At 30.6% G+C, this 12,941-nt stretch overlaps 1 pseudogene; it reads right to left on the bottom strand.

The window, feature by feature from the left end:
* Positions 1 to 6,704: 6,704 nt before the first annotated feature.
* On the bottom strand, positions 6,705 to 9,067 carry LOC120173826 (annotated as a pseudogene).
* Between the last annotated feature and the right edge of the window lie 3,874 nt (positions 9,068 to 12,941).

The raw sequence follows: 12,941 nt of genomic DNA, 5'->3' as shown, positions 1-12,941 counted from the left end.
ACCTAAGTTACAAGAAAATATGATTTGACATATCATCTTGGTGATTACTCTTTTATGTATTACATCCTTATGTCCTTTATATCTAGAATAGGCACAAGTCTTGGAATAGTCACACTTGTATAGTCCATCTATTGTTTCTTGATATCTAGAGTAGACTTTAATTAACGAATAGTTTATGATATCTCATATCAACTTATTCGAGCATGACCATGCGTTTCTAGTCTTACTCAATCAAGTGGCCTGTGATATGTTTCCTATTATGTAGGAAGGACAAATCCTATCTTAATCATACACATCCACTACATATATTGAGATATATTCAATAACAGTCTTTATAGAGCAACCAGTTACGGAGCTTGTTTAGCTGCATCAAAACATACAACAATATATGTTGGGATAGTATTGATCTCAAGTATGAGGATCATACATATAGTCATCACCATGAACAATGTTATGACTGTCACATAATAATCCAAGACATATGCTCATGGTCGGTCAATCCAATACATTATTCTCTAACAATATAATCATGTATCAATTCTGACATCTCTATGTCAATGACAACTCATTGTCATCAATCAATAACATGTTAGTCTTAAGCGTATTATTATTGTTCATGCCCATAATAATACTTGACTAGGGATCTTTTAATAATAACAATTATGTCATTATATGGACTTTATTATCTTCCAGTTTATGTTAAACACATATATATAAATGAAAATAATAGCGGTAATGCCTTTAATCAATAAAATCGATAAATAAAAGTATTATTACAATCATCATATGATTGGTCTTTGAGCATACTCTAATAGAAGCTTTGACTGAAAATTAAAAATATTTGCACAACAATTTAGAGTGGTTCAACTTTCTCAATCAAAGTCTACGTCCACTACCTTAGCTATCCACACTAAGGATTTTTCACAAATCACTAATTTTTCTTTCTTTTGAAGATAAAGAGTAACCTTACAAATCCCTCAAGAATTATACCCCAAATTCTTGAGAATACTCTCTCCCAAAGAGAAAATTACAAATTCGCAAACTTTATAAAAAAACCTCACAAGGTAGATTCTTTGCACAATTCTAGAACAAAGAAATAACACTCAAAGATAAATACAATTGAGCACAAAGTGTGTTCTTGAAAGCAAAATGAATATTGAAAGGAATTTGGCTTGAATTGCACAAACTTGATGTTTGATGTTTTCTCTCTTATTTCTCTAGCTTTTCTTTGTAATTCTTGATGATCAAAGGCTTAAGAACTTGTTTAAATACACCTTGGATCAATTCTGAATGTTGGGGATCATTGGTGAAGTCAATAGAGCTGTTGTGGTGTGAATTCTACTTTAAAAAGCTATTGGGAGCGTAGGGGGATTGGTACATCTTCAAGGGGTATCAATAAATCCTGTGTAAAATTCAAATATTTCGACCGTTATAAGACCAAGGGTATCAGTACCTCTAAGGGGTATCGGTACCCATTGGGCATTCTATTTTTCTCGGAGCCAAAATCAACATAAGGGGTTCGGTACCTTTGGGATAGGTATCAGTACCTCTATATAGGGTTATCGGTACCCTATGGGGTATCTATACCCTTTTTGCATTCGATGTTTGAGGGGTATCGGTACCTCTTAAGAGGGTATCAGTACCTCCCTATTTAAAACTCATTTTTGCTCGATTTTGGTTCGAAATACTTTGTAAAAACTATTTCAAAAAATTTTTAAGATTGAAACACAATTTTTCACTTAAGTAAGGAGTAATATTGACATTTGAAAACTTGGAGTAATATATGTGATATTCGATTAATTGGATCAAATATTATTTTTGAAATTGAATATAAAATCTTAAAATTCATTAACACTTTATTTGTTATATCGAAATGTCAAAATGTTTTCAACAAGTTCCATTTAGAGCACCCAAACATCCCTATATTCATTAAATAAAGTTAAATTACATTATTACTATCCATTTATGTATTAAGTATTACTAATTAACTTAAAAGAAAGTTAAGAATTATGATACAATACCTTAAACCATTTTCATCTACCGTTTGTTGAATTATCTTGTATCGGTTCTGGTTTTCTAAAAAGAATCAGATGCAGTTTCAAGACTGAAGCTAACACAGTATGTAGAACTATACTAATTTTTTTACCAGATCTTACTGTTTGACGTTTTAAAACTCTATTCTTAATATGGTGGGATATAATATGAAGGAAAGTAATAACCATTTCTTCTATAGATATATATCGACTCTCTTTTAACCCACCTTCACTTTGCAATAGGTGACACAATTTGAGAAATGCTCTCCTATCCATTCGACAATTATCAACACTTTGTCTATCACTTTCAAATACAATTTTATGTAAATTAAGTGATCTAATATTATGTCTATGAAGTCTTTCATATGCATAAGCTATTTTAGGTCAATTTTTATATTTTCTAAGAATAACTGAAATAACCATAAGCATATGACACACAATCTCCATCATTTGCAGTTGTAAAATAAGAATTGTGGCGCTATGCGTCTTCTTTCGCATTGGTAAACAAGCAATAATTGTTGTTATGAACAAACATTTTAATATTAGAAAATAATAATATTGAACAAGAACAATTGTTTGTCATCACAATAAAAATAATTGAACACTAATTTAACATTTCTTAAGTAATTAAAAACAGAAATTGCTAAAACACTTTAACAACAACAAATGTTGAAACATTTTATGAAGCATGTATAAGCTCTATGAAGTATATTAACGCTCCACTATATGAAGCATGTGTAACAATATCCTATTATAGTTGCTTGTGTCTAGTTTCCGGTTCATATAATAATTATGAATGAACAAATGATCCATCCCTTCAACATAAGTACAATCCAAGTAGAAGACCCTAGATTGGAATGTGTTGCATTTATGCTACGGTTAATAGGACTGTTATTTTTTTCCTCATGTTTAATAGTCGAGTTAGCAAAAAACTAATTTCACTTCCAATATTTTGTCACTCACATGACTTAGTTGGAACAAAGATAAGGAAAATATTTTAATTATTTCAAAGAGGTCTTATTTTTTACTTGAGTTTTTAATCTTTCTAATTTCAAGTTTAGATTTGTACTAATTTTACTTTATGTTATGGCAAACTATTTTAATACTCATGTAATAATTAAGCTTTTCCTTGTGTTAATACTTATGTCACCAAATGAGGCATTACAGTTGACTTTTTAGAATTACTTTATGTTACTTTTATATGCCTATTTCTATTATGTGTATATTCAGGAAAGCCGGCTAATATACAGTTAATATACAACATTATCGGATACATTAAAATATATTTAACAAATTCGGTTTAGAGCTACCTATTATGTTGACAGACTAATAATGTTTTAGGTAGAAAACATGAAAAATTATTAAAAAATTTGGTAACCGGTAAACTTTGATTATCGGTAAGTATCGATACATATATATAAGTGTTCATATTTATTTCACTGTGGAAAACATTAATTTAAGGTTATCTTTTGAGTGAGTTTTAAGATATTAATTTAGTAATTATACGCGTCTAATGGTTTATTTTTATGTTACGGTATATATTATTATTAAATTAAAAATAATATACATAGATATTACATATTTATTATTATCTTTGGTTAAAATTGTTAAATTTAAATTCTAAATAATATTTTACAAAATATCAAAACAATCAAATAATTTTTTGTGTAAATGTAATTATTAAATTAATATTGTAGGTGGAAAACATGAAGTACTATTAAAAAATTTTGAAACATAAATTACATAACTTTCAACAAAGTATCGATACATTTTTATAAAAAAATATATATATACTTTCAACATATCAGGTAAATTTTACCGGTTTTGTCATAATGAAACTGATTTTGTCATATTTTTACCTGTTATATTATAAAGTATCGATCCTTTTTATAAAAATGTATCGATACTTTACAATATAACAGGTAAAAATATGACAAAACCAGTTTCATTATGACTGTCTGTGACAAACTACATGCTAAAATTTCCCACTTTAGCATTATTTAAAAAAATAAGTCTATTTAAGTTAATTTTAAAGCCTCATATCCTACTCGATATGAATAATCTTCCTGTCAGTCAATATTGTACAGATACCAATTTGCCTTGATTGTTAGATAAAATTTGTGTCGCAAGTCCAAAACTAATACTACAAGCGTGTACCTGCATCATGCTCGTGTACTTTACCATGTTGTAATCATGTTTAGGGTATCTTATGTTTTAATAAATTTTGATAAGCCAATAATTCATGTGACAATTGACAAAGATTTTGAAGCACTGATGTAGTAGTATTTTTTTCATGTAACCATGTTGGTGTCTAAGATTCTCAGGTATGCACATTAGCAGAGAAGCAATCAGTAGAACCATTGAAGCAGCCAAACAGTCCAATACAACAACCAAAACTTAACAGAGGAAGCATAAAGAAACAAGCACATTATTAAAATACTAATTAATATGACAATGAGTAACAATTAAGAACCCTATTGGGTTCGACCAAACAGTACTAGACTAAGATAAACCCTTACCCGAAAGCATTTTTCTCAAAAAATTAAACTAGTAAAAAATTGTAAAGATAACAACAATGATAACAATAACTCACGGGCTCAGAGGCGAGTTTGATAGAAGGACTGATGGTGGTTTCACCAGACAAAAGCTGGCGAAGCCTCGAAGGCAAAGTCGATCTTATATTTGACAAAAGCAAGGTCAAGGAGAAACTAGAAACCAAGTAACATTACTGGGAAAATAAAAGAAAGGGAGTGTAGAAGAAATCTTACTAGGAGAATCTCACTGGGAAAAGAGGCAAGCTCACGGGGAGAAGAAGATAAGGAAGGGTATTTTAGCCTTTAAGCACGGGAATAAAAAAATATCTAACACACATGTGGGAATAACATTCCGAGTAATAAACACAAAAAACCTTACTATTAGTATTGAGATATTACCCTCACTTGGGAATCTTGCCCATCCAAACATGGGTATCTTAATCAGGAAAAAATATTCCTCCCGGGAATGATAAAATCCTTGATCCAAATGCCCCCTAATGGTTACGCTTCACCGTGGGTGCTTATTAAGTAGGTCGACCGTGAGTTGATAATACTTGCCTTATATTTGTTAAAAAAGTTTATTATTTAATTTGACTCGTTATTTATTAAACTTGTGCTCGTTAAAAAGAATGTATTACTCGATTTGATTCAACTCATTTAATAATTATTAATTAATTTTTTAATATTTTTTATTTATTAAAAAAACTCAATAGATTAATAAATTAATATTAATTAGTAATTAGTAATCAAACATATTTCTTATTATTTATGATCAAATTAGTGATTATTATTTAGACTTTTTAATGGAATAATTTTTTACTATAACTACAAAAAATAACAAACAAAAAAATAATAAATTATTCGTGAACTTATCGAGTCGAGTTGGACCTTACTTGACTCAACTCGTTAAAATCTCGAGTCAAGCTCAAATTAAAATAAAATCAACTCGATTTTAATATTGATCAAATTATACATGAGTCAAACTTAAACATCTCACAAGCTATTCAACTCGTTAAGTCGCTTTCACCTTATCTATTTTTAACCAAAATAATATCATTTAAAAAATATTTGTTAAATTTACCTTAAAAATAATTAATTATCAAAATAACATTTTCTTAGCCTATTATGACTATAAAAGAAAAACACATTTTATTAAATATGTTGTTGATAGACTACAGCATCAACCATAATGATGGTTGTCGACATCAATTATTCTTATTTTTTAAAATTTTTTTACTAAATCTTTTGTGACATATTTTTCTTTATTTTTTAACATGTTTTCGGTTGTTTGATATTTTTTTGGTTTATTCTATTTTATCATGATTGGATTTGACATTGTTACGACTGATGAAAATGATGTTTTAATTGTTATCATAATGGTCTTTCTTTATTTTCGAACTCTCAGATTTAATTTGGATATGTAATTTGTGTTCGGAGATAGTCTTCTCATATTGCTCGACTCTGATTAGCAATTTATCAGTGGTCTTTCAATAGTTTAATCTCCGTTTGTGATTCATTTATTGATACGATAAGATCTATTTGTATCGATATTTGATTGGGTTTTTTTATGTTTTCTTTGTATGTGTGATTTTAAATTAAAAAAAATGTCCTATTATGAGTTTAGTTTATGATTGTAATTATGGATATTTTTTATATTTAATAAGATACAACTTTTATCTGTCGGAAGAAATCAAATATGTCATTCAAAAGTTGAATATATTCTATCCAATGTAATAATTTTAATCGACAGATATAATTGATCAAACAAAAAACACAATTGATCTAATATGCTTTTTTCAAAATTTTGATATTATATGTAGTTTGACTGGAATTAAAATTCAAATTTTGGAAGGTGTAATTCATGGCTCATGCCTTCCATGGGTTTGAATTCTATAAATCGAGTCCAAAAACTATATAAATATCTCGTCTTATCAATTTTACAAATCAAATTTAAAAATTCTTTTAAATTTATATTAAAAAAAACATTTTTGAACCCTGAAGTTCAAAAGCTGTCCACTGTTTTATTAAAATGGGTAAATTGAGAGGCGACTTGAGAGCCGTCTATAAATAAACGATTGCAGCATAAAAACTACAAAAGGCTGAGCAGAGTACCGAAACGATCTATTGTTTGTCAAAACTTCGAAGACACAATCTAGGCTGCAACAGAAGCCTTAGACGCAGCAGAGTGCTTGGACCTCCTCTTCGCTAAACTCTCACTGCGGCATTCTCTCTGCTCTTTCAACCGAGTAGCAAGCAGTTTCTGGTACTCAGCTGCTTCAGCCTTGGCCTTTGCAATTCTCTTCTTATCCGCGATTCTAGCACGCTTCCTCTGGAGGGTCAACGGAGTTACAAGCCTCTGGAGTTTTGGTGCTTTACTGACCTTCTTGCCTGCAAACCGAAAAAATGGTTATTCGCAAGTAATAGTTTCGATAAAGAAATCAGCACCCTCACCAAGCTTGGCTTCTCTAAATCAAACCCTAAGCCTGAGCCACTCTACAATACCCTACTTCCTGCTAGCTACAAGCATTGATAAACCCAAAAAAAATGGCTCCATTATTGCCATGGGGTGGAGAAGGGAAACATGCAATGTAATAAAATGCAATACTTATACTCGGATTTTAACAATGTTGGAGGCTAGAGAGCTACAATTATGGTTGGGCGGCGATTCACTTGGATTAGTCATAAGAGAAAATATAATGATAATCACATTATAGGAGCCCTCACGCTCACAGAATTTCAACCTATTACTCTGCACATTAAGCACTGTATTCTGGAACAATAAGCAAATATAAAATTTGCCTATCTTTATTAAGGAAAAATGTTGAGGAAGAACAAGCAACTTTACCAGATTTTGTTGTGAATGTCCTCCTGTATGCGTTGACGTACTTCCGGACATCCTCTTCCTTGGAAAGATTAAAGAGCTTTCTAATCTTGGATGCCCTCTTTGGACCTCTCATCCTTGGTTTTTCAGTGTCAGTCAGCCCAGGCAAATCATTCTCACCCTTCTTCACTATAACTAAGTTCAAAACAGACAGATCTTGGCTAACAATGCATCCTCGTACGACTTCCTTCTGCGCTCTCCATTACGTCTTCCATATCCACGAAAGCACGGGGTACCTGTCCAAGCAATAAAAATGAATCAACTAAGGCACAAAATGATAGGTAAATGAAGGCACCTACGGCTACAAGGAAAAAAGCCAGCTATTTTCTCATTTGGATTGTGATCTATTTTATTAGTAACTCACATAGAGGCATGACAAGAGACCCTTCAAAATCTCTCATTAAAAACCTCATTTCCATGAAAATAAGGTTTTCCGACAAAGTGATTTAAGATCTATGGTCAATGCACTTAATGAACCCACTTCTCAGATCAAAATAGGCTCAGATTCATATGGGAAGAAGACAGGGAGGTTGGTGCACGTGCTAGTTGATTTTTATTAGAGAAAACAAAGAAAGAAATAGGGAACTCGTTTTAATAATCTGTGAGGTTTCCGTTCCATAGATTTTATCTGCAAATTGATTGTTTTTCGAAAGCCCAATAGGGAAAGACACAATTAGCACCAGTTGATGAAACGGATGCACCAATTAACTCATTGTGCTGGGATAGATAAAGAAATGTCTTTGCACAAAACAAAGCAATGCATGATTAAATAACACAAGCAAATGCATACAATCACTCTCGAGGATGACACTTTAACAACAAAGTAAATCTGTTGAAAAGCATTCTCTCCTACACGTTTATATTTACCAAGTCCATAATTCAAATTTCTGCTTTAGAATGCTCAGCAGCTCACCTCTATGAAGCAAGAGACGAACACGACCAGGAGTTAGAACACCCTGCTTCATTGGAAATCCTTGCTTGTCGCAACCTCCCATGATCTTGAAAACATATCCCTTGAATTCCTGTAAAAAAAACAGAGAAGGAAAAAAATTAACTCGTGCAGATCAATCATTATCTCAAAAGAGATTAAGAAAGCAAATAGCTAACCACGGACCTCGCCCAAAGCATCACCAGCAACCTCCTGGGAGATCCTCTTGTCAAAAAATGCCCGACTGTGCATTAAAAAAATATCAATCTTTAATTAAACTAGACCATTTAAGTGAAATATCACAAGTTCAAGTTAACTATTTAAGAGTGTGCCATATGTAGGAAACAGTTCAATCTTCAGATTTCTTAAGGCTGCCTTTTTTTCTTCGTTTTCCTTCTTTCTCTACCGACTCTCTAGGAAGCCAAACAGAACAAAACTAAAAATGAAAAATCAAACTCACAGCTTCTGATCGTCATCGATCTCGAGCTTCTTTTGGCAACCAGTAGTCGGATCCGCGATATTAAACTGCACAGCAAAAACAAATGCATTGAAATTAATACATATGGAAAAGAGAGACTTTGGTATCAAAATAGGCTTTCAAACCTTCATTTTAGGATCATTATTAGCTCCGTGCTGCTACTGCCCAGACGCACAAGAGGAGACAATGAAAAAAAGGCAATTTAGGTTTACAAAAATGATATCTCGTATCAGAAGCGGGTAGATCGGGTTTTAAACGGGCCTACCTAATTTGGGTCTTGATACGGGCCTACCTAATAAAGAAATCAATTAAAATTAGGCTTAAATCCCTCAAAATTTTCTTAAAAAACATGTAACCTTCAAATTATTTACTATTAAACTAAAAAAAATTAATGGGACTCTTTCCCCAATAATTTTATCGTTGATCATTACAATATTGATATGATAGCTCATGGTACTGATGTGATGATATAATATATTGACTAAATTAATTTCTTTATAGAGTTCGAGAATCAAATTATTTTTTAAAATTTAGAAGTTCATTTAATTTTTAAGAAAAATAAACTATTTTAAATTTTAAAATATAAAAAATTAAATAAGTCTTTGAACTTAAAAAATTTAATTTGACCCTTAAACTCAATCAAAAAATTAATTCAATAAATATGTCACGTCATTGATCACATAGACCGTCACGTCAGCATTGTAACGATCAATGACATAAATCATTAATTAAAAGACCACGTTCTTTTATTCTTGAGTTTGAGGGTTATATTGAATGTAAAAATAATTTGAGAGTCAGATTAATATTTTTTTTAAAAAAAAATTAAGGGCCTCACGTACCATTAAACTTTAAAAATTATTATGAAACATGAATAGTAAAGACATATCAATTTATTGGTATAATATCTTCTGATAGACATAGTTTTATTAAAAATATGAAATATTTAAAATTATAATAAAGATTTAGAACCATAATTGTAAACTAAACAATAAAAAACATATAACAATGAAGGTTAATTTGAGACATAAAATAATGATAATAATAAATAAATATTTATTATATAATCGAATGAAGCAATATAAATAAAGAATTAAAATAGAGGAATGAGATTGGTTACTCATATGTAGACATGAAATCGATGATAAGTGGAGTTAGATAAATAGAAGTTAAGATTTTGTTGAGGCATTTATGAACAGTTTCCTTAAGACAGATTCGTCCTCTCCTCGATGCTTTGAGTAACATTGGACGTCGCCCTCCAGTAAACAACAACAAATGATCACAACAGTAAGCACAACCGTAGTGATCAGTCGAACACAATCTTGTCTTTCTCTATCACCATAAAGAACGAATTTAGAAGGAATTTTCTAAGTATTTTCCTATTCCAACATTTTAACCTTGCATGATGTAACTTGTGTCTCTAAGATTTGTGCCTTAACTAGTCTATTTATATAGGAGAGAAAATTAATCAAAAGGTTATGACCTTTTAACAAAGAGTTAAGACCATTTGATGAAGGTATTAGTTGAAAAACTAATAGGTATAATTGAATGGATGCACCTTTAAACCAAGTGATATAACTTATTATTAATAAGTCTTTTCATCAAATGACACCATTTATCATAGAGAACATCAATTTTATTCAATTAATTCATAATTTTCCAACAATCTTCCACATAAATGAAATTGATAATTTCAAACTGACCCGATATGGCGATATATTCTACGTTCGATATTTGCATAGGATAGGTAGGCGTCCCCCTTTGAACCTTCCCTTGTGAAAATATGTTTACCTCACTGGATGTAGTACCCATTCCTCATATATGTTTTTCGTACACAAGTCATAGGTGTCACATGACTTTTTAAAACATTTCTTTATTTGTAAACCCATAAAATTTTGTTCCTAAAAATATACATTTTAATATAAATAATAATAAAATGTTCGTTAACTTTCAGTATTTAAAATAATCTTAAAATTATAACATATTACAAAAATCATAAGTCAAGAACATTCCAGAGCATTTTCATAATTCCAATACATGTCATCTAATTATAAAAAATAGACATAATTGTCCTACAGTTACTGACGAGTAAACCTTTGATTGATGATATCCACTGCACTCCTTACTCCGCTTGTCTTTTCTATTATCTACGCGTGAAACCAACACACGCTAAGTATTTACTTAGTGAGGAATAATAACATAAATGAGGTGTAATATAAACATAGGTATATCATAAAATATTAAGATACAAATTTAATTCGTATAAATCATATTAATACTTAAACTGGCTTAGTAAACCAAAGTTTATTCACATAACTTACGAAACTATATTTAGTATGCTTAACATACATATCAATCAATATTTTTCCAATTTATCCGTTATGTGCCCAATGTATGTCAAGTGAGAATGCAAGGTACATGCGTTGCACCTAAGTGTTGAAATGGAAATTCACAAACTCATTATGAATTCCATGGATGCACACATAGTGTCGAAAGTACATATAATATTGATACGAAAATGCACCATTATGCATTAAACAAAATCGATCGATAACTTTTATAAATAATTGTATGTCGAAATGGTAATTCACAAACTCATTATAAATACCATGGTTGCACATCTAGTGCCGAAAGTACACATAGTACTGATACGAAAATGCACCGTTACGCATTACACAAAATCAATCGATAACCATTATATACAATTTATGCCGAAATGCACATATGACCCTCAATGCACATACAATGGGCTTTTAAGTCAAAATTCGTAGATTTAACATTTATTTTTGAAACTTCGATATCCAATAAAACAACATAAATGTTCATCTTTTCATTTTAGAGCAGTTCATAATCTAAAATTATTCGTAATATCATTTCCATAAACATTATGAAAAACATATCGAAATGCTATAAAACATACTTTTTTATCAAAACATTTGAGTTTGACTCATCACAAGCCATCCTCAACTCAAATAAGTACATAAAATGCACTCACTTGGTATGCCTCGGTATTATGCCTTAATGATGTTCGACTATTCGGCAACTTTATCCTTGCCCTTTTGCTTGCTTGATTCAGGAACTTGATTACGATCTACACAAGCATCCATAATCACAAATACAATACAAATGTTAGTATACTTTCTAACATTTATACAAAAATAATAATACTCAAAAGTATTATTATTATTCTCGAATTATATTAAAATTAATCCTAACTTAAAATTCCACGTTGAATAGTATCGGTACCCCTCCTATGGTATCGATACTTCTATACTATGGTACCGATACTCCCTTCGGTATCAATACCATTTTTGCATTCTGGAATCCATTTTTCAATAATAGTATCGATACATTTCTCTTGGTATCGATACCCACTCCAGTATCAATACTACTTGCATCAGTATCGATACCCTTACCCAGATTTTACATATTTCACTTCGATGTTTACCACATTTTCGCCTAAATCTCTTACTTTTATCACCAACTATAACAATAAACTCATCATTACTCAATCCAACTAACTTACATCCATAAATCTTTTTATAACATCCAATAATTCCAAAGAACACTCAAAACTAAGAATTACACCAATTTTTCAAACTTGTTTTTAATCACTTCTAAGGCTCTAAATCTCTTATCCCCCTTGACAAGTAAAAAATGCCTTTAATCTTCAATAACTGACCAAATTTCATTAAATCATTTAAAACTCATTTTATTAAATCTCAAATAAATCATTCATCTCTTAGTTTTAATCCTCCTTGAACTTTCCTTAAGCTTCTATATCACTTAAGGCTTCAAAACCAACCCAAAAATGAAAGGAAAACCAACTTGAAGAAAATATTACCTTAGTTATGGGGAGAACGGGTACGATGGGAAGAAGGAGAAGAAAACCAAGTTGCCAGCTTTTTACCATTTCCCATTTCCAACCTTAATAAATATCTCTATCAAAAATGAATATTAAATTCATTGCTTCTAAAAGACTAAGTTGCCCCTCTATTCATTCATTCATAATAATTAATCTTAAACACAATTTCCTAAATCATTCCCTATATTTTTCAATTTACTCAATTTAACCCATCAAATTTTAAAT

Source organism: Hibiscus syriacus, unplaced genomic scaffold (genome assembly GCF_006381635.1).
Source record: "Hibiscus syriacus cultivar Baekdansim isolate YM2019G1 unplaced genomic scaffold, ASM638163v2 tig00111989_pilon, whole genome shotgun sequence".
NCBI lineage: Eukaryota > Viridiplantae > Streptophyta > Magnoliopsida > Malvales > Malvaceae > Hibiscus > Hibiscus syriacus.
This window is presented reverse-complemented; position numbering and strand designations above follow the sequence as displayed.